The 27,686-nt window shown below is 43.7% G+C and overlaps 1 protein-coding gene across 2 annotated transcripts in view; it reads left to right on the top strand.

Annotated features, from left to right (window-relative positions):
- Positions 1 to 25,946, top strand: part of LOC134359353 (potassium voltage-gated channel subfamily A member 1-like) — a 210,351-nt gene extending 184,405 nt beyond the window's left edge. For both annotated transcript variants that reach the window (XM_063072475.1, XM_063072476.1), the window contains one exon: positions 18,194 to 25,946. The gene's annotated coding sequence lies outside the window, so the exon portion shown is untranslated. The remainder of the gene's footprint in view (positions 1 to 18,193) is intronic.
- Positions 25,947 to 27,686: the final 1,740 nt, after the last annotated feature.

Raw genomic sequence — 27,686 nt, 5'->3', positions numbered from 1 at the left:
TGTTGTGGTAAACCATATATATGTTGTAACTGGGTTAACTGTCTGGACACGCCCCTCTGCTGACTGCCCCTGTGGCTCCTCCCACAGTTCCTGTATAAAGGTGTTTCGCCTTGCCCCTCCCCCTCAGTCCGGGGGCAGACACTCACCATGGAGGTCGTATTGTACAGAGAATAAAAGTCTTTCAGTATTTTACCCAACTTCAGTCTTTTGGAGTCATTGAAGGTGCTTCAATTTTATTCGCTGTACATTGTAAAGCATGGAACACGCACTGAGACCAGCCAAATTAGACCTCGATCCGCAAACGCCAGAAGCTGGAAACGCTTTCGAACTCTGGCTGGCTTGCTTCGAAGCGTCCCTAGAGGAGATTAAAGCGACCGACCCCGTAGCGAAGCGCAGAGTTCTACTCTCCAGGGTCAGTCCACGGGTCTATTCGCTGATCAGAGACCAGCCGAGCTACGCCGGCGCGATGAGCGCCCTCAAAGGCCAATACCTGCGGCCGATAAACAGTGTCTATGCTCAGCACCGCTTAGTGACATGGCAACAACGATCTGGGGAAACAAGTGCTGAGTTCATCCAGGCCCTACGGACGCTCGTGTGAGCCTGCAATTGCCAGGACCTGACGACGGCACAGCATGCAGAACTCCTAGTGAGAGACGTCTTCGTCACGGGGACCAGGTCAGTGTATGTGCGCCAGCGGCTGTTGGAAAAAGCCAATCTTACCTTAAGTTCGGCGATCAAGCTGGCCGACATGCTGGAGGCCGCTCTGCATAACTCTGAGGCTCTCCAGGCACGCGATCCCCCGATGGCCTCGTGGGCGCTGCAGACCCCGCAACCTGCCAGCGAATCGACCTCGGCTGCTGCCTGTCGCGAGTCCGCGAGGTGCTACTTCTGCGGACTGGAGAAGCACCCCCGGAAACGCTGCCCAGCCCGAGAAGCTAGCTGCTCCATCTGCAGAAAGAAGGGCCACTTTGCAAAGGTCTGTAAGTCCAAACTGCAAGCGGGATCGAGCAGCGCCGCAACATGGGGGTCGCCATCTTCCCTGCACGCTGCCACTACATGCGAGACATGGGGGCCGTCATCTTCCCCGCACGCCGCCACCACGTGCGAGACATGGGGCGGCCATCTTGGTCGGCACCACCTCCCACCGCCTATGACCAACGAGTGGTCACGAGGCACCCCACCACGCCGGACCAAGACAGCGACCCAACTCTTGCCGCCGTGACCCTCGACCAAAGCGCTCCCCACCAGCTCGCAAGGTCAATGATTGACATCCTGGTGGAGGGGCACAGGACAAGCTGCCTGTTTGTCATAGGCAGCACGGAGAGTTTTATCCACCCAGACATGGTGCAGCATTGCGGACTCGTGATATGGCCGGTAAGTCAGAGGGTCACCATGGCTTCCGGGTCGCATACAACAGACATCTGGCGGGTGGGGGGGGGGTGTTGTGTAGCGACACTAGTGGTGGAGGGCACAGAATATCGAGACTTTACGTTACTGGTTATGCCTCAACTGTGTGCCCCTGTGCTATTGGGGCTCGACTTCCAGAGCCACCTGAAAAGCGTGACAATGAAGTATGATGGGCCCCTCCCGCCAATTACTGTCGTAAATCCCCAGTTTTGTAGAGATGCGTCACGTACCCCGCTACTGACCACACACACACATCGACCCGCACATCCCACCCAACACCATGCCAACTGCCACACTACCGACACCACTTGCGGCCTCTCCACCCTCAGGATCCCTCCCCCACCACTGTTCGCCAACCTGACCCCCGACTGTAAACCTGTGGCAACTAAAAGCAGGAGGTACAGCGTGGGGGACAGAGCTTTCATTAAGTCGGAGGTGCAGCAGCTGCTCAGGGAGGGGGTCATTGTGGCAAGCACAAGTCCTTGGAGGGCGCAGGTGGTGGTTGTTCAGAACGGGGAGAAGAATAGGATGGTTGTGGACTATAGCCAGACCATCAATAGGTTCACGCAGCTCGACGAGTACCCACTACCCCGCATCGCGGATATGGTCAATCAGATAGCACAGTACAAGGTGTACTCGACCATAGACCTAAATTCAACCTACCATCAGCTCCCCATCCGCCGGGAGGACTGCCCTTACACCGCCTTCGAGCCGGACGGCAGGCTTTATGAATTCCTGCGCGTCCCCTTCGGTGTCATGAATGGTGTATCTGTCTTCCAGAGGGCAATGGACCGGATGGTGGACCAATGTCAACTGAAGGCCACGTTCCCTTATCTGGATAACATCACCATCTGCGGTCACGACCGGCCGGAGCATGACAACATCCTCCAAAAATTTCTCCAAGCGGCCAAAGCTTTCAATCTCACCTATAACAAGGACAAGTGTGTATTTGGGACCACCCGACTTGCTCTCCTTGGGTGTGTCGTGGAGAATGGAGTCATTGGCCCTGACCCCGACCGTATGCGCCCCCTGTTGGAACTCCCTCTTCCCAATACCCTCAGAGCCCTCAAAAGGTGCCTGGGCTTCTTTTCATATTACGCCCAATGGGTCTCTAACTATGCAGACAAGGCCCGCCCCCTGGTCAAGTCCACCACATTCCCCCTCTCTGCCGAGGCCCGTGCGGCCTTCAGCCGCATAAAAGGGGATATTGCCAAAGCAGAAATGCATGCGGTGGATGAGGCCATTCCCTTCCAAGTAGAGAGTGACGCCTCCGACTTTGCGCTGGCTGCTACCCTCAACCAGGTGGGAAGACCAGTGGCGTTCTTCTCCCGTACCCTTCAAGGCCCTGAACTTCGGCTCTCCGCGGTAGAGAAAGAGACCCAGGCCATAGTGGAAGCTATTAGGCACTATCTCGCCAGCAAAAGGTTCACCCCTGCTAACTGACCAGCGCTCAGTCGCATTCATGTTTAATAACCAACAACGGGGCAAAATCAAAAATGATAAAATTCTGAGGTGGAGAATCGAACTCTCCACCTACAACTATGACATCATGCACAGACCTGGGAAGCTCAACGAGCCCTCCGATGCCCTATCCCAGGGAACGTGCGCCAGCGCACAGATCAACTGGCTATACGCCCTACATGTAGATCTTTGCCACCCGGGGGTCACCCGGCTTTTCCACTTCGTGAAAGCCCTGAACCTGCCTTACTCCCTTGAGGATATCAGGATGATGACCAGGGACTGCCAAGTCGGCGCAGAGTGCAAACTGCACTTCTACCGACCCGAAAAGGCACAACTCATCAAGGCCACCCACCCCTTCGAACGACTGAGTGTTGACTTTAAGGGCCCCCTTCGGTCCACCGACCGCAATGTGTACTTTCTTAACGTTATCGACGAGTACTCACGGTTCCCCTTCGCCATCCCCTGCCCCGACACCTCTACCACGTCAGTTATAAAAGCTCTGTGCAAGCTCTTCACTCTGTTCGGATACCCATGCTATATCCACAGTGACAGAGGGTCCTCGTTTATGCATGACGAGCTGCGCCAGTACCTGCTGGCTAGGGGAATTGCAACCAGTAGGACCACGAACTATAATCCCCGGGGGAATGGACAGGTAGAGAAGGAGAATGGCACAGTGTGGAAAGCCACACTCTTAGCCCTCAGGTCAAAGGGACTGCCGGTCTCCCGCTGGCAGGAGGTCCTTCCCAAAGACTCCAGTCCATCCGCTCCCTGTTATGCACGGCCACCAATGCCACCCCTCATGAGCGGCTCTTTTCATTTCCCAGAAAGTCGACCACTGGGACTACCCTACCATCTTGGCTGATGTCCCCGGGGCCAGTGCTGCTCCGGAAACATGCGAGGAGCAATTAATACTCCCCGATGGTCGAGAGGGTTCACTTACTTCATGCGAACTCTCAGTATGCCTATGTGGTTTTACCCGATGGACGGGAGGACACGGTCTCCATCCGCGACCTGGTGCCCGCAGGAGCACCGGGCCCCGACCCTGAACACTCCGTAGTGACTATTGAGCCCGTACCCACCGATGTATGTACCCACAAGACACCGCGCACTCCAAGCCCTATACAGACACCACACGACACTCCCATACCGGGCGCGACGCACATGCACGAGGGATTACCGACGCCTAACGTGCTGGCACCTGAAGTCAGGCCGGAGCCAGCACAATCGCCGTCGCCGATGCAATCACCACCGGTGCTACGTAGATCACAGCGACGGACTCGACCGCCTGACAGACTTGACCTGTAAATATACTTGTTGTAGATATTGTCAGTCACTTCACCCTGCGGGACTCTTTTTAAAAAAAGGAGGGGTGAATGTGGTAAACCATATATATGTTGTAACTGGGTTACCTGTCTGGACACACCCCTCTGCTGACTGCCCCTGTGGCTCCTCCCACAGTCCTGTATAAAGGTGTTTTGTCTTGCCCCTCCCCCTCAGTCCAGGGGCAGATATTCACCATGGAGGTCGTATTGTACAGCGAATAAAAGCCTTTCAGTATTCTACCCAACCTCAGTCTTTTGGAGTCATTGAAGATGTTTCAGTTGTCTTGTCTCTATTGTTTTGCATGATGTTTTTTTGCTCTCTCTCTTTCTCTGTGCAGTGGTTTTTGGTCTTTTATTTAAAATTGGGTTATCTGGGTCTCTTGTTTTGTGGCTGCCTGTAAACAGAGAAATTTCAAGGTGTATAATTTATACATTCTTTGATAATAAATGTGCCTTGAATCTACTGAACAGACAGTACGGTAGCTGTCTGGTGCAATTTACTTCAAACACCATTCTATTGCATCCTTACTGCAGGAATGGTACTCAAAAAGACAGGAGCTCCCAATTCACACTTCTTCAGTTCCATAGTGACACTGGTGGGAATCAATGCTATCAATCAGTATATTGCTGCTTAATTTACAAGTTCCTATTTTTTATTTTCCACTAAATAGCTGCAGACTGCTCTATTTCATTATTGCTCCAGCTCTTCCAAAGTAATTGGGGTTATTGACAGCTTTTATGATGCTGTCCCTGAGGCACAAGTCATTGTTTTACATAAACAGGAAAAATGGTTGCAGTCGATCACTGGTCAGCAGCTATCAATACTAATATGAAGTTTAATATCTGATTCAAGACCTAGAGTGTGATCTTTTTGCCAACCCTAATGAAGGATCTCAGCCCAAAACATCGACTGTTTACTCTTTTCCATAGATGCTACCTGACCTGCTGGGTCCCTCTAGCATTTTGTGCGTGATGCTTGCATTTCCTGCAACTGCAGATTTTCTGATGTTTGTGTTTGCATCTTACTCTGTTTCATTACTTGTTACCTTCTTAAGGAAGGAGGGAGCAGGAAGGATGACTCCTTGGAGAACAGATTGACAATTACCTGAAATGACTTGATGGCATTGGTGCAACAGAGCAAGTGTAGATGCAGTTAAATCTGGGCAGTCACCAGAATTATTACTGATATATGTACAAATCTCAATGTGCCTTGCAGTACAGTTTCCCCATTGCTTTCAAGTCGTTGCCTGATTTTGCTTAACCATTGGGAGAACCCTTTATGCAATCAGAGTACAAAACCAATATTTAACAGAAGCTTATAAATACATTACTGCAATCTAGAAAGACAATCCCACCATTGGTCAAGCCGAGGCCAGTGCTAGTTGAATACGTATTGTGGCATTCATCCACCCGATGTTTATGCTGGTGTTCTAGCAGTCTCCTCAGTGACTGTTCCAGAAATGGCCCTTGTTACCGAGCAATCCTAGTGTATGTTTGCTGAATTGAGTGGGGATTGGTGTGAGCACCTTGAGTGCACCCCCTGCCCGCCCCTGCGGTTATACTAACTTCTGTGAGTCAAGAGGCTTCCCAACCTCAAGATCAGTGGCCATTCTGATTGAATATACTAGATAGAGCTGAGGGCTTCGGGTGTGAGGCAGTGAGGGCCTCAGCTTTATCTGGTGCTCAGTGTCACATGGTGCAGAAACCTCTTCAACTGTTCCTGAATATCTCCCAGGATCAGTGCCATTTTAAAAATACTGTTGACTTAAATTTTAAAAAGATTTATTTGTCAACAGATTAGAACTAAGAAAATCACTCATGTGGAAATAAAGGCTTCAATGTGTTGTTAAATAATAAAATAAATCATAGTTAACTCCCGTTATTAATGAAAGTCAGTGATTGTATTTGAATAAAGGGGGCTACATGGTGGTACAGCAGGTCAAGCTGCTGTCTCACAGCTCCAACAACCCAGGTGTTAGCTGACTGAGTTTGAATGTTCCCCTGTGACTGTGTAGGTTTCCTCTGGGTGCTTTGGTCCTCCCACATCCCAGAGTCAAACGGACTGGTAGGTGAATTGGAAACTGTAAACTGCTGTCAGTGCAGAGTGTGTGGTGGAATTGCAGAGGATGAGTTGAATTGATGGGAATGTGGGGAGAATGAAATGGGAACAGTGTAAGATTAAGGTAAATTTTCAGCATGGACTCAGCCAAAGGATATATCTCCATGGTGTAGGATGTTATACACACAATAAATCTGAGGGACCTGATGTGAAGTACATTTTCTACCTTAGCTGAAGGTGATGAAGAATTGTTCTTGGACAATATATATTGTATATATTGTTAACGAGTGCAGTTTGTGCACGAAGAGCTAGTGGCTGACCAACACTGTTAGAGTTACAGAATCATTGAGCAACACAGCACAGATACAGGCCCTTCAAACAAACACGCCCATGCCGACCATTTCCTGTGGTTGGGCTACATACCTCTAAACACTGCTCCTCTATGTACCTATACACTCTTAAATGGTACTCGTACCTGTCCCAACCACTTCTTCTTGCAGCTTGTACCACTGTTCTTTACTCCGGCACTGTGTTGTGCAGATAAGGAAATGAACCAGCGGTTCTGAACTACCACGTAATCTTAAAAGTTACTTGAGAGAAATATTGCATTTGGAGCTAATAAGCCCACAGGGGCAATGTGAATCTTCAGCACACAGAAAATATCTACATGAACTAAGCGAAATACTCCAAAGAATAAAAAACGTGAAACTGAGATAGAAAATTAAATTGCCGTCCTGATATATATAAAATTTCATAATAACTATTTAACATACTGCTTTCATTTACTTAATAACTATTTAACATTCTGGTTTCATTATATTTCAACTAAATGATATTATTCTGGGATATACTATGCTAAACAATACTTTTTGATAGACCAGGTCAACAGGACAACTGAGCACTGGATGTGATGTATAAAGAGAAATGTATATTTTATAAGGATGAACAAGGAATAGTCTTTATACAGTGAATAAGGGCAGCCAGTGTGGTTTCCTTATAAGAATAGTTGCGTGTGAAACAATGAGATTGTATGGGTACTGTGTGTGCATTATGTTATGGAGATGGTGGGTTTGGCATAACAGAAGAAAGAAGTGAATATGTTGAATTATCTTTTACATCTCATCTGAATGAATGGTCATAAGGAATGTGTTCTACCTTCTCTGTTTTGAGAATTTTTTTAATGAATTGGTATTAATAGTGTCCTCCATATTAGAAACATCTATCACCTGAAGCCACTTCAGCAAGCAATATCATCTGGTGAAAATGTTTAGTGTGGAACAGCTGGTGACTCGTAGCATTTCACAGATGTCAGTGTTGGGTCTGCTACTTTTCATGTCACATGTTAATGATCTGGATGATGGCTTTGTGGCCAAGCTTGTGGATGGTAAAATGATTTATGGAAGGCAAGGTAGAGATGAGGAAGCAGGGAGTCTGCAGAAGGACTTGTACAGATGGGCAAAGAGGTGGCAGATGGAATATAATGTAGGACAGGGGTCTCCAACCTTTTTTGCACTGCGGACCAGTTTAATATTGACAATATTCTTGTGGACCAGCCGACCCGGGGGTGGGGGGGTAGGGTTGCCAGCGGACGAGAGTAGCAGTCAAATACGTTGTGTTTACCCTGAGAAAGAGTACAATGACCATGAAGCCTTGTGCGGACACCAGTGCACATGAGTGTACGTGCCGATTTTTTCCCTACAAATCGTTTTTGATGATTCTGTTTGGGGGCGGGGGGGTTAATCACGACCGGAATATAGGTGATAAGTGGCTAATACACTCAATTTCGTTTCTAAAAGGGTTTATCTAACGAATTTAATATTAAACACACAGCGCATATTTTCCTCGCATGAATATAGTGATAAGTCAATTATCGGGGAGGACAGGGGAGCTTGAAGTAAGTGTTGAACGAACTTCCAGTAGAAGTGGCAGAAGCGGGTTCGATGTTGTCATTTAAAGTTAAATTGGATAGGTATATGGACAGGAAAGGAATGGAGGGTTATGGGCTGAGTGCAGGTCGGTGGGACTAGGTGAGAGTAAGAGTTTGGCACGGAGTAGAAGGGCAGAGATGGCCTGTTTCTGTGCTGTAATTGTTATATAGCTATATAAGTCACTTATAAGTCAGTAGCATCATAACATTTTAAGTAACGTGTGGATATTAAACACACAGCACATATTTTACCCGTGTGAACATATAAAATCATTGCAACACACCAATATCGCTGAAACAGTGGGAGCTCTGGGCTGGTTTTCCTGCAACAACATGGTCCTTTCGAGGGCTGATGGGAGACAGCGATACTCGAACGGGGTTCCTTATGTCCAGTCTAATCCGCAATTTAGTTTTCATTGCATTCATTGCAGAAAAGCCCGCTTCACAGAGATATGTTGGAAATGGAAGCAACGTTTTCAGTGCTTTTGTGGCTATCTCAGGATATTTAGCCTTGACTTCGATCCAGAATGCCGGCAGAGATGTTATGTCAAACATACTTTTCAGTCTTCCGTCATTTGCAAGCTCGAGGAGTTGATCTCCTTCCCGCGCTGACATGGATGACGCACGGGTAATGACCTCACATGCGTAATGGCTCAACAGTGGCCGTGACAGGCGATGGGGAAAGGTTTCCTCGCGACCTGGTAGCACATGCTTTGCGGCCCGGTACCGGTCCGCAGCCTGGTGGTTGGGGACCGCTGATATAGGACGCATTTTATGATCATGCACTTTGGTAGAAGGAATAAAGGCATAGATAATTTTCTAAATGGGAAGCAAATTCAGAGATTAGAGGTGCAAAGGGGCTTGGGAGTCCTAATGCAGGATTCTTTAAAGGTTAACTTGCAGGTTGAGTCAATGGTAAAGAAGGCAGATGCAATGTTTTCAAAATTGCATTTATTTCAAAAGAAGTAGAATATAAAATAAAGGATGTAATACTGAGGCTTTATAAGGCATTGGTCAGACCACATTTGGAGTATTGTGAACAGTTTAGAGCCTCATATTTAAGAAAAGGTTTATATGAATAATCCTGGGAATGAAAGGGTTTACATACAAGGAGCATTTGATGCTTGTTGGCCTGTACTTGCTGGAGTTTAGAATGAGAAGGGATCTCACTGAAACCTACTGGATATAGAGTGGGTATGGAGAAGGTGTTTCCTATAGAGGGAGGGCCTAGGACCAGGGGATATAGGACATCACTTTAGAAAGATGAGGAGGAACTTCTTTAGGCAGAGGGTGGTGAATCTCTGGAGTTTACTGTCACAGATGGCTGTGGAGGTCAAGTCATATATGGGTTGACGACAACCAGCCGAGCGACCCTGAGGCTGGCCAGGGGGGCTACAGGTACATTTAAAGTGGAGGTTGATGGATTGCTGATTAGTAAACGTGACAAAGATTACAGAGAGAAAGCAGGAGAATGGGGTTGAGAGGAGAAATAAATCAGTTATGCCCAAATGGCAGAGCAGACTCGATGGGCCGAATAACCTAATTTTGCTCCTACGTCTTCTGGTCTTATGGCCTTATTGGTCAGTGAAATACTACTTAATTTCCTTAAAAACCGACGCAGACTGTTAATGTACTGTTAATGCTCAAATCAGCCCTGGCTACATAACCAGCCGCAGCTCAGGAAAATGAGATTGTGCCCTAGTGGCATCTGGGTTCACAATGTGTCTCAGTCTGAAGAATCAAGTTATTTCCACACCTAAAGATATTTTCTACTTAGAACTAATTAGTTTGTTCTTATCATGGAGCAAGACTTAAGTGTGAGGATTCATGAATCATGAATGGATGCATGGACACCATTCAGTTGTCTGAGCGTTTTTGGTTGCCAAGATAATATTTAAGACCAAGGTTTCACTCAATAAAACAGCCTACATATTGGACCCATTTATGTGTTTTTTTATGTACGCATTGTAGATTAAAGTCATTTTACTCTGGGAAAGCATGAGTGATTCCCTTTCAAGTGAAGTTACATCTAACAGGGGAAATGGTCTAAAACTTCCGTGCGCAAATCAGCTTATTGCAGCCCAGTACTTTTCCAGGTGTCAGTTGTGCAAGTATTGACGTCATGGGCCATGGAACACAGATTTCCTGCAATGCTGACAGAAATTGCAAGGGTTTCACTTGCAACCTTTGTTGTTCACTACATGGAAAAAAATTAAGAGCACAAGACATAGGTATTAAAACTAAGATGGCAACTAAAGGCCCAACATTGTGACATGATCATCGTGCACTCAACATTTGCCACCATCAGTATCTAATGATCAGCCTGAAGGAAACTGCAGCAGCGATGCTCCCTTTACTAACTGGAGCGATTTGGATCCTTGACTAACCCATACCTTACAGTGGGTTTGGGCCAGCCCGCACCATCCACTGGTTTGGGAGCTGTTTGGGCTTATGATCCATGGAGGCTGCTAATAAACCACAGACATTGTCATCATTCCCTTTTTCTGTGTTTGTTCTTTTTTCATATCAACCACATCTACCTCTGTATTGTGGCTGCTGTTGAGAGAATACTTTAAATTTCCCAACCACCAGCTCTGCAATAGTGTTAACGGGATCCCACAACCAAGCACATCTTTCCCTACCCCGACTTTCTGCTTTCCACAGGGCTCGCTCTACACAACTGCCTTGTCCATTCATCCCACCCCCACCACTGAGCTCCCTCTTGGTACTTACTCTTGCAAGCAGAGCAAGTACCACACCTGCCCTTACCCCTCCTCCCTCACTACTATTCAGGGCCCCTAACAGTCCTTCCAGGTGAGGTGACACCTGTATATTGATGAGACCTGAGGTAAATTGAGAGACCACTTCGCTGAACACCTACCGAAAAAAGCAGGATCTCTTGGTGGCCACCCACTTCAATTCTACTTGCCATTCCCTTTCCGGATATGTCACTCCATGGATTTTTCTACTGCGTGATGAGGCCATACTCAGGTTGGAGGAACAACAACTTATACTCCATCTGGGTAGTCTCGAACCTGATGACATGAACATCGATTTCTTGAACTTCTGGTAATTGCCACACCTTCACCATTCCCATTCCCGTTTCAGCTGTCACGGACTTTATTTGGAAATGCACGGAGGACTGTGTGTCTCGCAAGACGATCCAGGTATTCCCTAACTGGAAACCTTGGATGAATTATGAGGTCAAGTCCCTTTTAAAGGCTAGAGCTGTGGCTTTTAGGTCCGGGGATACCTGTCGCTACATGGAATCCAGGCATGAACTCTGAAAAGCCATTAAGGGCACCAAGAGGCAATATCGAGCCAAGTTGGAAGCCCAGGCTAACCAGAGGGATGCCAGTAGACTATGGCAGGGTCTAAATGAGATCACTGGGTGCAAAGAAAAGGCTGGGTATATCAATAACTGTGGCACTTCTCTTCCTGATGAACTTAACGTATTCTATGCAAGATTCGAACAGGAGAGGAGCGTCCCGCTCCTCAGGATGAACCGGACCTGGTGGCATCGGGATTCATTGTCACCGAGGAGGACGTTAGAAGGGCCTTCCTGAAGATAAATCCAAGGAAGGCAACGGGCCCAGATTGCATCCCAGGACGGGTTCTCTGGGCCTGTGCAAGCGAGCTAGCTGGAGTGTTTGCTGACATCTTCAACTGCTCCTTGCTTCAGTCTAAGATCCCCTCGTGTTTTAAGAAGGCAATGATAATCCCAGTGCCGAAGAAGAGCAAGGTGGCATGCCTGAATGACTATTGACCTGTGGCTCTGACATCAATTGCTATGAAGTGCTTCGAGAGATTGGTTATGGCACACATCAACCACAGCCTACCGGTCAACCTCAACACTTTGCAATTCACCTACCGGAGCAACAGGTCAACGGCAGATGCCATCTCTCTGGCCCTACATTCCTCTTTGGAACACCTGGAAAAAAAGACGCGTACGTAAGGCTCCTTTTCGTTGACTACAGCTCTGCCTTTAATACCATCATTCCAAATAAACTGATTCCTGAGCTCCGGAACCTGGGCCTTAGCACTCAGATCTGCAGCTGGATCTTCAAATTCCTCACAGACAGGACTCAGGCTGTAAAAATAGGGGACAAGCTCTCCTCTACAATCACTCTGAGCACCGGTGCCCCACAAGGCTGTGTGCTCCCCCCTATCTTGGGTAATGATGAGTTTGAATACAGAGAGGAAATTAAGAACCTGGTGGCATGGTGCGAAGACAATAACCTATCCCTCAACGTCAGCAAGACGAAGGAATTGGTTGTTGACTTCAGAAGGCATAGCAGACCACACGACCCAATTTACATCGGTGGTGCGCAAGTAGAACAGGTCAAAAGCTTTAAGTTCCTCAGGGTCAATATCACAAGTGACCTGACTTGGTCCAACCAAGCAGAGTTCACTGCCAAGAAGGCCCACGAGCACCTTTGCTTCCTGAGAAAACTAAAGAAATTTGGCCTGTCCCCTAAAACCCTCACTAATTTTTATAGATGCACCGTAGAAAGCATTCTGCTAGGGTGCATCACAACCTGGTATGGAAGTTGTACTGTCCAAGACCGAAAGAAGCTGCAAAAGATCGTGAATACAGCGCAGCACATCACACAAACCAATCTTACGTCCTTGGACTCACTTTACACCACACGCTGTTGGAGCAGTGCTGCCAGGATAATCAAGGTCACGACCCACTCAGCCAACACATTTTTCATCCCACTTCCCTCCGGGAGAAGGCTCAGGAGCTTGAAGACTCGTACGGCCAGATTTGGGAACTGCTTCTTTCCAACTGTGATAAGACTGCTGAATGGATCCTGACCCAGATCTGGACTGTACCCTCCAAATATCCGGACCTGACTCTTGGATTTTTTGCACTACCTTACTTCCCATTTTTCTATTTTCTATTTATGATTTATAATTTAAATTTTTAATATTTACTAATTTTTACTATTTTTAATATTTAATATTTGTAATCCAGGGAGCGGGAGGTGCAGAATCAAATATCGCTGCGGTGATTGTACGTTCTAGTATCAATTGTTTGGCGACAATAAAGTGTAAAGTATCTTTTTTGCCAGGCCTAATGAAGGGTTTCGGCCCAAAATGTTGACTGTTCTCTTTTCCAAAGATGCTGCCTAGCCTGTTGAGTTCCTCCAGCATTTTGTGTGTTTTGGTTGAATTTCCAGCATCTGCAGATTTTCTCCTCTTTCTGCAATAGTGTGGCAGTTTGTGAGTTCTTCACCTGGTCCGGTCAGGAAGACTACAGATTCTGTTTTAGAAATTGATTACTTAAACGTCATGAAAATCTTTGTCATCTATCAATTGTATAAAATTTATTTTTGTTTTTACTTATAGTAGTTTCATCATTCAGATGAAGACATTATTTGTAGGAAACAGTGGATTGACTAGAATTTACTTTCAAAATTCACAATCTCATGGTGCTGTTGCTATAAACAATTCACAGTTGAAATGGCATGAAAGTAGCAGAGATACAGAGGAGCAGATTGGGAGGCAGATTTTGGAAAGGTGCAAAAATAACAGGGTTGTTATCATGGGTGACTTTAACTTCCCTAATATTGATTGACACCTGATTAGTTCCAAGGGTTTAGATGGGGCAGAGTTTGTTAAGTGTGTCAAACATGTTAGTAGGGAAGTGGTGTGAAATACATGTTAGTAGGGAAATGGTGTTAGGTAAATTGAAGGGATTGAAGGCAGATAAATCCCCAGGGCCAGATGGTCTGCATCCTAGAGTGCTTAAGGAAGTAGCCCAAGAAATAGTGGATGCATTAGTGATAATTTTTCAAAACTCGTTAGATTCTGGACTAGTTCCTGAGGATTGGAGGGTGGCTAATGTAACCTCACTTTTTAAAAAAGGAGGGAGAGAGAAACCGGGGAATTATAGACCGGTTAGCCTAACGTCGGTGGTGGGGAAACTGCTGGAGTCAGTTATCAAGGATGTGATAACAGCACATTTGGAAAGCGGTGAAACGATCGGACAAAGTCAGCATGGATTTGTGAAAGGAAAATCATGTCTGACGAATCTCATAGAATTTTTTGAGGATGTAACTAGTAGAGTGGATAGGGGAGAACCAGTGGATGTGGTATATTTGGATTTTCAAAAGGCTTTTGACAAGGTCCCACACAGGAGATTAGTGTGCAAACTTAAAGCACACGGTATTGGGGGTAAGGTATTGGTGTGGGTGGAGAATTGGTTAGCAGACGGGAAGCAAAGAGTGGGAATAAACGGGACCTTTTCAGAATGGCAGGCGGTGACTAGTGGGGTACCGCAAGGCTCAGTGCTGGGACCCCAGTTGTTTACAATATATATTAATGACTTGGATGAGGGAATTAAATGCAGCATCTCCAAGTTTGCGGATGACACGAAGCTGGGTGGCAGTGTTAGCAGTGAGGAGGATGCTAAGAGGATGCAGGGTGACTTGGATAGGTTGGGTGAGTGGGCAAACTCATGGCAGATGCAATTTAATGTGGATAAATGTGAAGTGTTCCACTTTGGTGGCAAAAATAGGAAAACAGATTATTATCTGAATGGTGGCCGATTAGGAAAAGGGGAGGTGCAATGAGACCTGGGTGTCATTATACACCAGTCATTGAAAGTGGGCATGCAGGTACAGCAGGCGGTGAAAAAGGCGAATGGTATGCTGGCATTTATAGCGAGAGGATTCGAGTACAGGAGCAGGGAGGTACTACTGCAGTTGTACAAGGCCTTGGTGAGACCACACCTGGAGTATTGTGTGCAGTTTTGGTCCCCTAATCTGAGGAAAGACATCTTTGCCATAGAGGGAGTACAAAGAAGGTTCACCAGATTGATTCCTGGGATGGCAGGACTTTCATATGAAGAAAGACTGGATGAACTGGGCTTGTACTCGTTGGAATTTAGAAGATTGAGGGGGGATCTGATTGAAACGTATAAGATCCTAAAGGGATTGGACAGGCTAGATGCAGAAAGATTGTTCCCGATGTTGGGGAAGTCCAGAACGAGGGGTCACAGTTTGAGGATAGAGGGGAAGCCTTTTAGGACCGAGATTAGGAAAAACTTCTTCACACAGAGAGTGGTGAATCTGTGGAATTCTCTGCCACAGGAAACTGTTGAGGCCAGTTCATTGGCTATGTTTAAGAGGGAGTTAGATATGGCCCTTGTGGCTACAGGGGTCAGGGGGTATGGAGGGAAGGCTGGGGCGGGGTTCTGAGTTGGATGATCAGCCATGATCATAATAAATGGCGGTGCAGGCTCGAAGGGCCAAATGGCCTACTCCTGTACCTATTTTCTATGTTTCTATGTGTCCAGGACAGATTCCTGTCACAGTATGTGGACAGGCCGACCAGAGGGAATGCCATACTAGATCTCGTACTAGGTAATGAACCGGATCAGGTCACAGATCTCTCAGTGGGTGAGCATCTGGGGGACAGTGACCACCACTCCCTGGCCTTTATAATTATCATGGAAAAGGACAGAATCAAAGAGGACAGGAAAATTTTTAATTGGGGAAAAGCAAATTATGAGGCTATAAGGCTAGAACTTGCGGGTGTGAATTGGGATGATGTTTTTGCAGGGAAATGTACTATGGACATGTGGTCGATGTTTAGAGATCTCTTGCGGGATGTAAGGGATAAATTTGTCCCGGTGAGGAAGATAAAGAATGGTAGGGTGAAGGAACCATGGATGACAAGTGAGGTGGAAAATCTAGTCAGGTGGAAGAAGGCAGCATACATGAGGTTTAGGAAGCAAGGATTAGATGGGTCTATTGAGGAACATAGGGAAGCAAGAAAGGAGCTTAAGAAGGGGCTGAGAAGAGCAAGAAGGGGGCATGAGAAGGCCTTGGCGAGTAGGGTAAAGGAAAACTCCAAGGCATTCTTGAATTATGTGAAGAAAAAAAGGATGACAGGAGTGCAGGTAGGACCGATTAGAGATAAAGGTGGGAAGATGTGCCTGGAGGCTGTGGAAGTGAACGAGGTCCTCAATGAATACTTCTCTTCGGTATTCACCAATGAGAGGGAACTTGATGATGGTGAGGACAATATGAGTGAGGTTGATGTCATGGAGCATGTTGATATTAAGGGAGAGGAGGTGTTGGAGTTGTTAAAATACATTAGGACAGATAAGTCCCCGGGGCCTGACGGAATATTCCCCAGGCTGCTCCACGAGGCGAGAGAAGAGATTGCTGAGCCTCTGGCTGGGATCTTTATGTCCTCGTTGTCCACGGGAATGGTACCGGAGGATTGGAGGGAGGCGAATGTTGTTCCCTTGTTCAAAAAAGGTAGTAGGGATAGTCCGGGTAATTATAGACCAGTGAGCCTTACGTCTGTGGTGGGAAAGCTGTTGGAAAAGATTCTTAGAGATAGGATCTATAGGCATTTAGAGAATCATGGTCTGATCAGGGACAGTCAGCATGGCTTTGTGAAGGGCAGATCGTGTCTAACAAGCCTGATAGAGTTCTTTGAGGAGGTGACCAGGCATATAGATGAGGGTAGTGCAGTGGGTGTGATCTATATGGATTTTAGTAAGGCATTTGACAAGGTTCCACATAGTAGGCTTATTCAGAAAGTTAGAAGGCATGGGATCCAGGGAAGTTTGGCCAGGTGGATTCAGAATTGGCTTGCCTGCAGAAGGCAGAGTGTGGTGGTGGAGGGAGTACATTCATATTGGAGGATTGTGACTAGTGGTGTCCCACAAGGATCTGTTCTGGGACCTCTACTTTTCGTGACTTTTATTAATGACCTGGATGTGGGGGTAGAAGGGTGGATTGGCAAGTTTGCAGACGACACAAAGGTTGGTGGTGTTGTAGATAGTGTAGAGGATTGTCAAAGATTGCAGAGAGATAGGATGCAGAAGTGGGCTGAGAAGTGGCAGATGGAGTTCAACCCGGAGAAGTGTGAGGTTGTACACTTTGGAAGGACAAACTCCAAGGCAGAGTACAAAGTAAATGGCAGGATACCTGGTACTGTGGAGGAGCAGAGGGATCTTGGGGTACATGTCCACAGATCCCTGAAAGTTGCCTCACAGGTGGATAGAGTAGTTAAGAAAGCTTATGGGGTGTTAGCTTTCATAAGTCGAGGGATAGAGTTTAAGAGTCGCGATGTAATGATGCAGCTCTATAAAACTCTGGTTAGGCCACACTGGAGTACTGTGTCCAGTTCTGGTCACCTCACTATAGGAAGGATGTGGAAGCATTGGAAAGGGTACAGAGGAGATTTACCAGGATGCTGCCTTGTTTAGAGAGTATGCATTATGATCAGAGATTAGGGGAGCTAGGACTTTACTCTTTGGAGAGAAGGAGGATGAGAGGAGACATGATAGAGATGTACAAGATAATAAGAGGAATAGATAGAGTGGATAGCCAGCACCTCTTCCCCAGGACACCACTGCTCAATACTAGAGGACATGGCTTCAAGGTAAGGGGTGGGAAATTTAAGGGGGATATTAGAGGAAGGTTTTTTACTCAGAGAGTGGTTGGTGCGTGGAATGCACTGCCTGAGTCAGTGGTGGAGGCAGATACACTAGTGAAGTTTAAGAGACTACTAGACAGGTATATGGAGGAATCTAAGGTGGGGGCTTATATGGGAGGCAGGGTTTGAGGGTCGGCACAACATTGTGAGCCGAAGGGCCTGTACTGTGCTGCACTATTCTATGTTAAAATTAGAAACTCGGGATACTGCAGATTCTGGAAATCTAGAGTAACACATACAAAATGCTGGAGAATCTCACAGCAGGTCAGGCAGCATCTATGGAGCAGAAATAAACAGCTGGCATTTCTGGTTAAGATCCATCGTTAGCACAAAATTAGTGTGTTGTTTAATATCAGAATATGATTGGAATTCAATGCATACTTTAATGTGATAGAATATGGGCTCTAAATGACCTATGAACAGAAGACTTGTTATGTAAATTGTCGATTTTTATGAAGGAATGTAGTGTGAGTTCCTGCTGAAACAGATATTTGATGTAAAAACACTATCCAAATAACATGTCTGAATCTCTCTTTTTTTCTCACTGTTTTTCAGTACTCAAGGCTGCTTTGCACCAACCAGCGTGTCCCTGACATTTGAGTTCATCAACTTCATGGAAAACATGAATCAGTTCTGCTGCTCTAAGTCCTCTTACTGACCAGAGTTCTTCCTTCTGCCCTGGAATTCATGCAAAAGTTACCAGCCTTTCCTTGCAGCTGCTCAATCTACAGGATACAACATATGCAACTAAAACTTAACGGGTACACACACAATACTGTAGACTGAAATTTTTAAAAGAACAGAATAAATCCAGTTCAGAGAAATGCTATCCATCAAACTATCTCATTCACTTGCAAACTGATGCGATGGGGCTATAAACAGGGTTTGCTCACCAGTTATTAATCAATTCTGCTTATTAGTTTCATCAGGGCCACTCAGCCCCAGATCTTATTACTGTTTTGTCCCATTTTGAACAAAAAAAAATTGAATTCCAGACATGAGGTGAGAATTAGTCCTTGATAGCAAACTAATGAGTGGGAATCAGAGGCAACTCCAGCACAAAGGAAGCTAGTGTTTATTATTGTTGGAAGAGGTCAGGCACTTTAATCACAAGCCGAAGATACAGGAATTCCTCAGGGCAGTAATGTAGGTCGAGATACTTTCAACTGCTTTGATATCATACTAGAAGTAAGGATATCTGTTGAAAATCACATGATGCTCAGTTCCAATTGTAATTCTTTAGCTAATGAAATAGACTGTATCAGCCGACAGCAAAGCGTGGAGAACATAAATGTGATTCTGAAATTTCAAAATAATTATCTTCTTCATTTAAAACCTTACTGTTCCATGTAGCACAGGACTGTCCAATGGAGATTATTAATGCTCACAAGTCACACAGGAAGTTGAAATCCATGTTTTCCTTGCTGCACTTGTACAGCAGCTCTACATCCAATCAAATGGAAGGTTATTGAGAAGCTTCATAATAAGTGTGTTATACTTGTACACTGTGACATTTATGCTGGGGTTTTTCATTTGGACTAATTTTCAGGTAAAACTAGACCTTTGGCTCATAATATTTAACTCACTTACCTTCCTCCAAGATAGATTTGTAAGTGTGGTAATCTGGAATGCTAGTTGCTGGGAAGAAATAATCCTGTCCTAAACTGAACTCAAAAGCAGATTGTGATTGTTGCTATGTTTGATGTATTTATGACAAATTATTGTACGTTTTCCTTTGTTTGAAATTATAACTCATTCGCCCTGAATTACCTACTCTGTAGAAAAAGGCCATTTTGATAACAATCTCAATTCGTGTCACCACTTTTAAAAGTTTTGACCCATTATATCCTCCACCTTCTCTCTGAGATGAAAATCCCATAGTATTGCTTTTGACCCTTCAGGTTTGGAATTCATTTGGCAACTTTACTCTTTTTACTTGTGAAATGTGTACACTGCCAGATAGTGATGGGGTAAGATGGCTTTGTTTGATAGCAATACTTGCCTAGAAATAAAATCCTAGTTAATAGCGCAAAAAATGCTGTAAGAACACATCTATAATATGCCTCAAATTAATTCCTTTGAAGTGAATAGACTTAGTCACAAAGGCTGAGGACACTGCATCAACCAACTGTATTGCCCATGATATGCTACCAGACAGAGTTGAATTTTTGAGCCACTACATTTTTTTCACAGGTGATGAATCAATGTTGTGCTTTTTCTACCGTGTAACAGAATTTATTTTTGATTTGAAATAGTGCAGGGACTTTAAATTTTGTTTTCTGTCCAAATGAGCTAGTTTGGAGAGTCTGTTTCTCTCTGAACATGTTCAAAATTCCTCAACTTTTAAACAGTGAGAAAGAGAGATTTAGACATGTTATTTAGTTCTGTATTAAAAGCTGCACTGAGCTATAAATGGTGTATGTGATCACCCTTTACTTCTTGTGAGGGACTATGAAATGGATTTACTGAGTTTGCTGAGTTATGATTTTATAATGGTTTCAGAGATGGGAAGAAATGTGTTTTTATGGAAATAAATTTATTTAGAGTTCATATTTTCCACTCTCAAAATGTTAGTTCTCTTTGTTGTCTTTAGTGCTCAAAAGAGTAGATTTAATTGAGAAGTTCAAAATGATGACTGGCTTTGGACAAGAGAAACTGTTTTCATTGGCAGGAGGGTAATTCACTGGAGGATAGATTTATGATGATTTCTAAAAGATCCAGAGGGAAGATGACAGTTTACTTTTAACGCAGTGCGTTTTCATGATTTGAAAAACACTGTTTGCAAGGGAAGTAAAAGTAAACATAGCAGTAAGTTTCACTAGAGAATTGTGTGAATGCAAGGAGACAAGTAATTACGGGGAGCGAGGTTAACCGGATAGCTGAAAGAGACTGCACAATGAGCTTCTGTCTCTGCTGCATAATTTTATGTTTGTTATCTGGTAATCAACTATTTACAAAAAAAAGTTTTATTGATAAAAATACATCCATTATAGATTAAACTTTTAAAGTCAACTTTTATACTATTAAATCAGATTACTGTTTGATCAAAGAATATTTCTTTTTCCTTAACTTGTAAGGACAATTCACTACTCCACTTTCAGTCAACAAATCGATGAATATTTTGAAATACAGCAACATAATTGGACTTAATAATGAAAGTTATCAAATATCAAAATTTGCCATTTATTCATTCCATGTCACAACCATTATATAGTTACTTTTTAATGAAGATACAGACTTTGCTGGAACAAAATTAGGTGAGAGTTACATGAGTAAATGGCATAATATTGCACTTGTGAGATGTAGTGGGGATCCATCTAGAATTTCTTCCTGTTATTGTTTTGTTTACTGCTCTTAGAATAGGTGTACAGATACATTTGGGTTTGTAGAACCATTTTTGTTTGGAGCGGATGACTACAGCAGGGGCCCCCAACCTTTTTTGCACTGCGAACCGGTTTAATATTGACAATATTCTTGCGGACCGGCCGACCGGGGTGTGGGTAGGGTTGCCAACGGCCAAGAGTAGCAGTCAAATACGTTGTTTACCCAGAGGAGACTACAATGTCCATGAAGCCTTGCACGGGCACCAGTGCGCATGCATGACCTGCACATGCGTGCACCTGCCGATTTACTTCCCTGCAAATTGCTTCTGGCGATTCTGTCCGGGGAGTGGGGGGGAGGTGATGTTAATCACAACCGGACTATCGGTGATAAGTGGCTAATACACTCAATTTCGTTTCTAAAACGGTTTATCTAATGAATTTAATATTAAACATACAGCGCATACCTTCCTTGCATGAATATAGTGAGAAGTCAATTATCAGGGGTGGACAGGGGAGCTTGAAGTAAGTATTGAACAAACTTCCAGTAGAAGTGGTAGAGACAGGTTTGATATCATTTAAAGAAAAATTGGATAGGTATATGGACAGGAAAGGAATGGAGGGTTATGGGCTGAGTGCAGGTCGGTGGGACTAAGCGTTCGGCACAGACTAGCAGGGCCGGGATGGCCTGTTTCCGTGCTGTAATTGTTATATGGTTATATAAGTAAGTCAATAGCATCATAACATTTCAAGTAACGTTTGGATATTAAACACACAGCGCATATTTTCCCCATATGAACATATAAAATCATTGTAACACACCAATATCGCTGAATCAGTGGGAGCCCTGGGCTTGTTTTCCTACAACAACACGGTCCTATCGAAGGGTGATGGGAGACAGCGATACACGAACGTAGTTCCTTGTGTCCAGTCTATTCCTCAATTTAGTTTTCGTTGCATTCATTGCAGAAAACCCCGCTTCGCAGAAATATGTTGGAAATGGAAGCAACGTTTTCAGTGCTTTCGTGGCTATCTCAGGATATTTAGCCTTGACTTTGATCCAGAATGCCGGCAGAGATTTTATGTCAAACATACTTTTCAGCCCGTCGTCATTTGCAAGCTCGGGGAGTTGATCTCCTTTCCGCGCTGACACGGATGACACGCGGGTCATGACCTCGCATGCATTCAAACTCAACAGTGCGTGACAGGGAATGAGGAAAGGTGCAGCTGACTCATATCATTTCATATCGCCAAATCATATTGTTTCCTTGCAGCCTGGTACCAGTCCGCGGCCCGGTGGTCGGGGACCACTGGACTAGAGGCCGATATCGTTGCTAGGATTTCTGGTTGTGTGGTGTCTAGCTGGATATGAACACAACAATCTTTTAATATTGCTTGTACAAGACCCCACTGCTCAATAGAAAATGGAATATCTTAACCAGAGAGTAGTTAAAGGCTTCATCCTACCCATATCTGCATAAAAGAGTCCAGAATATCGATCTTCCTCCAGCTAAGAGCCTGCATTAACATTCTGGTGCTCTTCAGCAACCCAGCTCCTTTCTCTTGCCTGACTGCTCTTTATCAATCACCCTCCATAGTCATTTGCCTGATCCAAAATCTTTAATTATCTTCTCAAACATCTGTCTCAATCGTCCTTCTGAACTCTCACTGATGACCTGCCTTACTACCCCTACAATTTGCCCAAGTTTAAGAACTAGAGAAAAGACAAACTGAAAATACATTAACTTATTATCTGTGAGGAAAAAAGAAATGCCAGTTTGTGATACTGTTATTTAGAGATACTGTACTGATTGCCATATGATGTGCATGGAGTCGAATATAAAAGCTTGGGGAATTGGCACAGGAGTCATCCATATTCCTCCTGGGCTTTCTCTGCCATTCCAGAAGATCAATCTCATCTGATCTAAACCTTCTCTTACCTTCCTGTAATCTTTGAATCTCTTTTGAACTAAAGATTGGATATTTATCATGTCAGAAAAGCTCTGAAAAGTCTTAGCAAATAATCCCTGTTTTTATACTCCACCAACCAAGTAATGAAGGCAAACATTCTCCTTGGCTTTTTAATTACTTGAAGTGCAAATATGCTGACATCCTGCCTTACATGTTCAAGAACACCAAGGTCCCCTTATCTGGCACAGTCTGAACTCTCCATTCACACAGTGTTCAGTTCGTAGACTAGAAAACGTCAGAGCAGAATTAGGCCATTCAGCCCATTGCCTCTGCTCTGCCATTCGATCATGGCTGATTTATTTACTTTCTCAACCCACTTTCCTGCCTTCTCCACATTACCTTTAACATCCTTACTAATTAAGTAACTATCAACCTCTGCTTTAAATATACCCAATGATTTGGTCTCCACAAATTCACCTCTCCATGGCTAAAAGAAATTCCTTTCCACCTCTGTTCGAAAAGGACACCCTTTTATTCTGAGTCTCTGCTCTCTCGTCCTAGACTCTCCTACTATTGGAAGCATCTCTGCATGTCCACTCTATCTAGGACTTTCACTATTCAGTAGGTTTCAATGAGATCCCCCCTCATTTTTCTTAACACTCATGAGTACTCTTTATATGTTAACTCTTTCATTCCTTGACTCATTCTTATAAACCACCACTGGACCCTGCCTAATGCCAGCCCAACCTTTCTTAGATATGGAGCCCCAAACTGCTCACAGTATTCCAAATGTGGCCCAATCAATGCGTTATAAAGCCTCAGCATTAGAATCAGTATCAGAATCAGGTTTAATATCACTGACATATCATGATATTTATTGTTTTGCAGCAGGAATACATTTTAATGCATAATAATATAAAGAACAGTAAATTGCAAAAGAAGTACATAAACAAGTAAATAAGTAGCGCAAAAAGAGAGTAAAAAATAGTGAGGTAGTGTTCCACGTTATGTTGTTGCTTTATATTCTAGTCGTCTTGAAATAAAATGCTAACATTACGTTTGCTTTCCTTACTACTGACTCAGCCTGCAAATTAACCTTCAGTGAATCCTGCTCTAGGACTCCCAAGTCCCTTTGGACTTCTGATTTCTGAATTCACTCCCCATTTAGAAAATAGTCTACGTCTTTATTCCTTCTACCAAACTTCCCTATACTGTATTCCTTTTGCCAATTCTTTGCCAATTCTCTTAATCTGTCCAAGTCCTACTGCAAAGCTCCTGCTTCTTCAGCACTTCCTGCCCCTCCTCCTACCTTTATATCATATTGTCTAATATTCCAACCAAAGCAGATTACTACAAATTTATACTACATAATAAGCATTGTACTTCATCTGTCAAACTTTGCCAATTCAATTAATCTATTTTGCCCCTTTCCCATTCCTTTGTGCCCACCTCACAAACTGTTTTCTACCCATCCTTGTGTTTTCATCAAAACTGATTCCAGTTTATCCAGGTCATGTCTATAAATTGTAAATAATTGAATACGCAGGACAGACCCTTGCGGCACTACACAACTTACTGCTTAATAATCTGAAAATGACACATTTATTCCTTCTCTGTTTTCTGTTCATTTGCAAATTCTCTGTACATCCTAATATATTACCCTCATAACCACGAGCTGAAATCCTTCATGTGGAATCTCTCGGAATGCATTTTGGAATTATGAAACACTACATCTTCCAGTTTCCCTTCATCTACTCTGCTTGCTACATCCCCAAAATCAAACTCAATTTCCCGTTCCTAACTCCACCTTGCCTCTGCTTAATCATATTATAATTTCCGTGCCTTCTCTTTCCCTCCTTTCTTGATTTTTTTTTTATTATTATTCTGCTGGGGCACTTCCAGAAACCAAGTAAGTTTGGAAGATTGCAAGTGATGCAGTCACCATTTCAATAATTACTTCTTTCAAGATGTGAGGATGCAGGCCCTGAGTCTTAAACTAGTCACTATTTATTCACGATAGTTTTCCTTGTATGCTTTCCCTTGGGCTAGTGATCATTTTAAATTCTTTCCTCCCTTTTGATTTTCTACAAAAACCACTGTACTTAATATGCCTTCTACCATGAAGTCATATAAAAATAGTCATTCAAATTCTCAAACAACAGGAATTCTGCAGATGCTGGAAATTCAGGCAACATACATCAAAGTTGCTGGTGAATGCAGCAGGCCAAGCAGCATCTATAGGAAAAGGTGCAGTCGACGTTTCAGGCCGAGACCCTTCGTCAGGACTAACTGAAGGAATTCTCTACTGTTTTCTTAATTCTATTACTAATTCCCCACTTTCATTTTCACGTTTAATAATTGCAAAAGTTCTGTTTTTTATTTCTTATTAATTTATTCTAATTTCCTGCTTTCCCTGTGTTGTTTTTTTGAGCTTGTCAATTACTGATCCTAAAATGTTTGCAACCTTCTGGTCAACCTCTAATTTTATATGCCTTTTAATTTGATTTGACACTATGTTGAGAGAGACCACACTGGGACTACGCTACTGAAACGTGACCCAGCTCTGTGGTATTTTTAGGTTGGTTTGAAACATTCAAATGCACAGGGTTCATAATTGAAGACGGCTTGGATCATTCAGCACCTTTTTTTAACTGTTTTCTTGTGGTTTTCTTGTGGTTTTCTTGTGGGCAATAGCCTCTCTCTGGCAGAAATATCACTCAATTCTTCCTTAGTTGTGTGTAAGTAACAACATTTTCAATTGCCACTTTAATATTCTCATAAATGAATGATGTATACTCCATTATTTTCCAATCTGGTTGTTGATTCTGTATTTAAAATAATCAGTATTATAACATCAGTTTTTAGTTGAGGATCCAATTCTTATTTTTCTACAGAAGGGTATTTCCTTTTTAGTCAATGAATCGTAATTTATGAACTTGCTTGAAATAGAAAGTACAAGGATCAATTTTATGAGTCTGCGGGCATTTATTATATACAACCCTTATACTATTCAAGTATTTTATTGTAAATATAAAGCTGCAGTGAATTTATGAGGGGTGATTGATAAGTTCGTGGCCTAAGGTAGAAGGAGTCAATTTTAGAAAACCTAGCATATTTATTTTTCTACATAGTTCCCTCCTACATGTATGAACTTAGTCCAGCGGTCATGGAGCATACAGATCACCTTCTTTGTGGAAGTGGTCCACAGCAGGGGTGATTGATAAGTTTGTGGCCTACAGTAGGAGGAGATGAGTTATACATCTCTCGTTACATGCACGTGCTTTGAGTGAAAATGCCGAAAGTTTGAAGTTAATAACACATCTCCTTCTACCTTAGGCCACGAACTTATCAATCACTCCTGCTGTGGACCACCTTCTGGAGGTCCAAGAAGCCAACTTCTACAAAGAAGGGATCCGTATGCTCCATGACTGCTGGACTAAGTGTGTAAATGTAGGAAAAATAAATGTGCTAGGTTTTCTAAAATTGACTCCTTCTACCTTAGGCCACGAACTTATCAATCACCCTTCATACAATGCCAGACATTTTTTCATAATGTTTTGTTGCAAATGTTCGTCCCTTCGATTAGACTTTAAAAATGGTTAGTGTGCATCCAATGTAACATTGAAAAATCCATAACTAAGCTTGCAAGAATTGTTTTGCTTTTGGATCTGGAATGAGAGATAATAAACCCAAAGTAACTGGTTTTCTGTCTGTTGTACAACTATATGTAAACTGTACAAAAAGTTTAAATAAAAACTAATACAGTGTTCTAAATGGACTCATTTAAAATGTATTACCAACACTTTTTAAAATTTGGACAGCTGACTTCAGATCTGAGCCAATTATCTTCTGCAGTCCTGCACTACCTCCAGCTGAATGCAGTTTTCTCATCGCTAGCTATCTTCGTCAGTGTGGATCATAAAGATTGTGCTGAATAATTAAATGCATATTATCAAAGTTTGCTCTGTTCATAATTCCTACTTCAAATAAAGCTTAGTCAGAATTGATGCTCTTTTGGAATGACATGTTTTAACATGTATCAAAAGTTAACTTCCTCGGCTATTATCATGATGCACACGTTCATTATTTTAACTCGACCGTTATCTTCACCAATTGGTGGATGTGATCAGGTGTCTTTAATCAACTGGGGAGAATTAGAACCTCTTGTAGCATTTTTATTTATTTCTCTAAACTTAGGTTACTCGATCCAAACATGTTGCAGGATGGGAAGGGAAACTTCTATCAAATAGCACACACAGCCTATAAGATACTTACCATCCATCAGTTCTACTGAATCACATGCGATATATCCATATGACACGTATAGTGAATTACAAAGGTGTGTTGAAACTCACTGTGGTGCCTGTTTGATTTTATTGTTTCTCCACAAATGTTGCTCCGCTATTTAAGAAGGATGGGAGGCAACAGAAAGTAAACTATAGACCTGTAGCTGACATCAGTGGTTGGGAAGTTGTTGGATTCAATGGTTAGGGATAAGATTACAGAGTACCTGGAGGCACATGGCAAGATAGGCCAAAGCCAACATGGTTTCCTGAAAGGAAAATCCTGCCTAATTAACCTACTGCAATTTTTTGAGGAAATTTTGAGCAGGGTAGACAAAGGAGATGCAGTAGATGTGGCGTACTTGGATTTTCAGAAGGCCTTTGATAAGGTGCTGTACATAAGGCTGCTTAGTAAGATAAGAGCCCATGGAATTACAGGGAAATTACTAGCATGGGGGAAGCATTGGCTGATCGGCAGAAAACAGAGAGTGGGAATGAAGGGATCCTATTCTGGCTGGCTGCCGGTTACCAGTG

Source organism: Mobula hypostoma, chromosome 20 (assembly GCF_963921235.1).
Source record: "Mobula hypostoma chromosome 20, sMobHyp1.1, whole genome shotgun sequence".
Taxonomy (NCBI): domain Eukaryota; kingdom Metazoa; phylum Chordata; class Chondrichthyes; order Myliobatiformes; family Myliobatidae; genus Mobula; species Mobula hypostoma.
Note: the sequence above shows the minus strand (reverse complement) of the source record. Positions and strands in the feature narration are given on the sequence as shown.